Genomic DNA, 6,000 nt, shown 5'->3' with positions numbered 1-6,000 from the left:
TCTTTAATAACTACATAACACAGTACTTCTACTTCTACTTTCAGTACTTAAGTAGAATTTTTTTTTCAAAACTACTGGTACTTTTTACTTTTAGTACTTAAGTAGCAATTTTTTTGAAAAAACTACTTGCAATACTTAAGTAAAAAAAATGTTGAATACTTTAGTACTTCCACTTAAGTAACTTTTTCTGCGAGCACTTCCACTTCTACTTAAGTCACTTTTTGATCGAGCACTTGTACTTTTACTCAAGTAGAAATTTTGAGTACTTTATACAAGTCTGAAATCAGTAAACCTAAATTTTGTAAAGAACATTGAAAGGGTTAACACGTTTTTTAACTCCCTAAAACCCAACCATAATCAACTATTAAGTGCATTTACCTATAATAAAATCTTGTTTTTTGGGATAATGCACTATGTTTGGCTTCCTTTCTTGCTCCCCATGTGGCTACACCTTGGATGCTGAATTGAGTACTTGTGCCAGGAGTCTCTCCTCACCACTGTCAGCACAGGATAATCAGAGAATATACATTCCAAAGCTCTACATATCCATCATCTGGTAAGAGGCTTGTGTGATATATATCAGGTGAAGGTGGCTCACATAAACCCTCACCTGTGGTGAATTAAGAGGCTTCATTTGGATTGATCGTTTTTCACGCCCTTAATACATTTAATTTTGGTAAGAAGTAAATCTGGAAAGGTGGTGGGAATTGTCACATCCCTTGCCAATATAACTTCATCATTATTGTCACCAGTTCACTCTTCTTGGACACTCACCCATAAGAAATTTGAATTTCGGAATTTTTTGTCACCATACACTTGAATTCACGATTTTTTTTTTTTTCACTGTGCACCTGATTGTGGGCAACTGATTATATATGTCACCATAATTGATTTTTGCACCTTTGTATTATTTATATTATTTGCATATACTGTATATATGTTGATATATTTGCACATCACATCATTTTTGTAGCGCACCAAACTTTCTACATTATCACTTTCATTTCCATTATTGGATCTTTGGTTGTAAATATTTCTTACTAGCGCACTCTCTCACTCTTTTTCAATCAACTATTTAAAGCATGTGCGACGCTTTGTCACCTATCAGTTAAAGGGTACAAATCTGTCTGTGAGAGATCCTAAACTATTTCAACAATGTACATTTTTTATCAACGTCACCGATGATCTACAAAAAAACCTCATGAAATCCATATCTCGTAAGAACGTTGGTAAAAGGTAATATAAGCTTTCCTTATTCTGACTAGATTGTCATTTCTTGGCGATTTCTGCAATGCTATACCCTTCACATCAATTTCAGGTTTGAAACCCTGATGACTGCCTGTAAAACTCCAACCGAATGTCGCAAGCTTCTGGAGGTAGCAAAGCCATCGTTTCTTGAAGTTATGGGAAAAGCCCAAAAGAAAGAGGTGTTGGATTTGACCGAGAAATGCAATATTCTCTATTACCTGGAAGCAGTGCTGGTCCTTAAGCATCTGCAGAGACCAGGGGTGGTTAAGAACATGACAGTAAGTAAGAATTTGACTGCAGAAGAGGTCTGCATGTTCCCTCTTAATTTTGTACTTCTGCGTGTTTCATCTTCATTTTGTACTCCTAGGTGTATGAGTAGGAGAAGAGAATGCATCACCAATATGTCACTTCTGAAAACACAGCCTTGTTTACAGTCATTGGGGTTCAGCTGCACAAGACAGCCACTCATCAGGTTGCAGCATTTGCTTTGACAGAACAAGAGGAAATGGCAGTGTTATAAAAAAGAAAAAAAAGGGGGGGGGGGGTTGGAGAGATGGAAAATAAAGTTGGGGTAATGACTTTTAATATTTTCTATTCTTTTTTCCAGTGGTTCAAGGTATACTTTGAACAAGTAAGGCCAACCATGCTGAAAGACTCTGAGAAGAGTGAATTCTTTGTATCATCGTCCGGGCAGAAAATTTACAATGTGTCAAATGACTTACAGAGATATCAAGAGAGGTAATTTAGGAGAAAACTATGGAATTCTGTGTAAAAATATTAAGTCCCTGTAAAGTTTTTTTTTACTGCTATTCAGGGCCTCTTTTCAGGGGGTTTACCCTCCCTATTCTGATCTGCTAAATAAGAGACCTGGAAGGGTAATCTCCCAAAAATATCAGATTTTTCTAAGGGCCCTTTCACACAGGCTTTCCGATCAGGTCTGCCTGTCAGTTTTTCAGGAAGACCTGATCAGATGCTCCATGCACCCGTATGGAGCAGCGAATATTAGTGGTGACATGTCCGCTGACACCCGCTGTTATCCGAGCCGTGAAATCCAGATAGATGGAAACCTTATTTTCCATCCATCTGGAGAACGGATGAAACAGACAGGTGGTCTGTTTTCATCCGATCTCCCATAGAGGAGAGGGGGGAGCACAGGTCTGACTCTGCAAAGTAAGCGGAGACGGACCTGTGTTCTGCCTGCTCAACGGGAATCGGCGGATCGATCCCTGCTGAGCAAACCTGAGTTTGCCAGGTGGAAAGCCTGTGTGAAAGGACCTTATATAGAGTAGGCTTGGCTACAACCCATCTTTCTATGCCTGATTTTTTTATTTTTATTTTTTATTATACAGTTGTTTTCTTACTTTACTCCCTATTCGGTGCGACCATTTTCAGCAAGAACAGAAAGAAGGGTCCTCCGCTGAAACCTTAGATACTGTAGCGCTAAAGATCTGACTCGGGTTAACCACTTCAACTCCAGAAGGTTTTACCCCCTTAATGACCAGGCCATGATTTTTGCAAAAACGGCACTGCGTTACTTTAACTGACAATCCTGCAGCTGTGCGATGCTGTACCCAAATATAATTGATGGGTTTTTTTTCCCCGTGAATAGAGCTTTCTTTTGGTGTTATTTGATCACCTCTGCGGTTTTTATTTTAAACAAAAAAGACCTAATTTTATAAAAAAAAAAAAAAATAATTTATTTTGTTAAAGAGCAATTTCCATCAGTTTTTAGAAGGCATCCTCACCCATCTGAAATGTACTCCCATCTCCAAGTCTTTCCTGATCTTTCACATCATACCATGATGCAGAGCAAGGCTCTGCTGCCCATCACCAAAGCCCTTCACAATCACGCTATTTTCTACAGATGGGGTTACCCCACAAAGCTGACTATCACCAGAGATGGCCGCACAGTGGTGATCACCTCCTTAGAAGAGCCAAGCCCTCATCTAAGAGAATGGGATCTCATCCCTGCTCTCTCCCCTTCTGAGCCCTCTTCTGCTCCCATTCAACACTTACATTCTGAATGGCAAGTGGTGTCGCACAAGAAAAAGCCTAAGAAAAAGAAATCTTGAGCTCCTGCTTTCATGTTTATTTCATCACCTCCACTGGGTCCTAGCTCCCTGATGAGCATTTCTCCCACGTAGTTCCCCTCTACTAATCATGTGCAGTTTTTCAGCTGCTGGATTCCTGTTGGAACCCTCTTTTTTTTAAAAGACTGTACTGCCCGATGGTGGCACTTTTAAATGTGAGTGAATTATAACTTGTTTTGTGGAATAATTTGTCAAGCGATATTGGGTTATTGCATGTTCTTTCATTTTTTATGGGAAACGGCATCATCCTCCTGATTAGTGGACAAGTTTCATATTTTATAATGTGAGCCAGGGCGCTATCTGTAAAATATACAACATTCATCTGGCTACGTGTCCATAATAGAGCGAGCTGGGTCCTGGAGGCCATTTGTTTTCTGGTGAGTTACCCTCACATTAATAGGCGGAAGACTACACAGGCACAAGCACTTTGAAGAATTGATAATAGCACCTTATCACTAGCATGGTGAAATTTTCTTCACATTGGATATATTTGCACATTGAATGGACTGATGGACTTCTGCTATATTTATTTAATACTTAAGTTTGCATATCACTTAGCACTATCATTTGCATTTTGTGCTCTTTATGAATTGATTGCTCATATTTATACATTTCATTGCACAACTTATCTATTTAGCACATAGCACTTTCAGGTACAGCGTCTCAAAATTTTCTTTATGTTTTTTTGGATTTTCCCAAAAAAAAGGCAGCCCTACTCACATATTTATGTAAGGGCTGACTCACAGGTAAGCAGGAGTGTGGGGAAGATGTTAATGTAAAGCAGATGTGAGAAAAGCCAACATTTCTTAACACTAATCATCTAAGAAAAGGAAAAAAACAGATGAAACGAAGTTGACCTCCCAGCTGTTCTGACACAAGCTTTCATTTTCTGTAGCTGTAGAATGCAATGCATTATCATGGCTTGACTAGGATTCATTGATGCTATGTTATTCACTAATGTGCGACACTTTAATAACTGTGCACCAAGGCCCTGAAGGAAGCAACATCTCACGGCACCGTTTCACACTACTCCAGGAGCTGTCCATACAGACTCCTCCTGCCAGGCCAGCACCTGACCTGCTGCATGCACCTGACTGCACCTCCAAAAAACAAATGGTATGTAATATCTATGTTGGAGACTGTTAGACACGAATGCAGGAGGGTGGGGGTGCTGGGAGGCACAAAGGTATTGTCAGTCAGGACAATGGTTAGTGGTAGTGGCGCTTGGCCCGGGTGGCACGTGGCAGGGAGATGCAATGAGCTGAGGGCTATGGGTTCTTCATAGGTTAATAATGCCTTCATAAGCTAAGCCTTCAGCCCTTTTCACATTATAAAAAACAATTGGGCTAAATTTAATGTTTACGTTTTAATTCAGTGAAGTATATGTTTTCCAAAAAATAAATTGAGTTTGAAAGACTGCAGCACAAATACCATGTGATATAAATTATTGTAACTACGCCATTTTTTTCTCTATAGTCTCTGCTAAAAAACACACATATATATATATATATATATATATATATATATATATATATATATATATATAATGTTTTTGGATTCTAAGTAATTTTCTAGCAGAAAATACTGATTTTTAAAGATTTTTGATGTGTTTCGCGTTTTTTAGTTTTCCACTTTAAATACTGTATATAGCTGGTTGCGAAGGAGCGGGCTTGGAAGCCAGCCGCCGCATCCTTAACAACCAATGAGTCATCAGTTGTCAGTGGGGTTCCCCACTGACAGCTCAATGTAAACAAAATTTGCCTTAAAAAAAATAAATAAAAATTGGTGAAATAAAACATCATGGTTTCCGTCAGGTCCATACCAGACCCAAAGGGCCTGTTACAAAACACAAGAGACGGTTTTTGACAAATCCTTTATTAAAAATCGTGTCTTGTTCCTCCGATGTTTCTTCTCTACCCTTGTGACGTCATGTGATGTGTGATGTCACAAGGGGCGGGATCTCCGGGTGACATCACGGATGGCCCCATGGCTATATAAGAAATGGCAGACAGCGGGAGCAGACACAACAAACTCACACAGCGACAGAGGAAGACCATGTTTTTTATTTTTAGCAAGCGGCGGACGAAGACAACATCGCCAGAGTGAAGAGGGAGAAGAAACCATTGAAGGGAGAAGAAATCACTACAGCAGGCCTTTAGTAATAATTATTCGATATCACTGTCTGTTACTTGCATCCTTGCAAACTTTGGTAATTTATTGTGTTCCACTTAGGCAAAGCACAAAGAGATGAGGAACCCAGATCAAAAAATACCCTGTCTGACTGAATCTAGGACAGGGACTGACTGACTGGACCCTGGTGGCATCATTATTGGTAACCGTTTCAAAGCTGGAGCCAGACTGGGATAGACACCAAAGATGTATAGACCCCTACTACAACAGGTAGGTTGAAGAAAATTAAAATTAAAAAATAAAGATTTTTCAATTTTCCCCCTTCTACTGACATTATTCATGTGCAATTTTCATTACTCCATCACAGTTTTTCAATAAACTGCATTTGGGGCATAGAGAGGGTCAGTAGAAATGGTTATTAATCTAAAATCTGTCAATTGAGGTCATGACATTTAAAGGTTCCCTGTTGGACCACAACCCCTATATTGGTCATGTTGCTTAGGGTGCCCCTTTAATTGAACACTCCAAACCC

Source organism: Pelophylax lessonae, assembly GCF_965119305.1.
Source record: "Pelophylax lessonae genome assembly, chromosome: 11".
In the NCBI taxonomy this organism is placed as follows: domain Eukaryota; kingdom Metazoa; phylum Chordata; class Amphibia; order Anura; family Ranidae; genus Pelophylax; species Pelophylax lessonae.
This window is presented reverse-complemented; position numbering follows the sequence as displayed.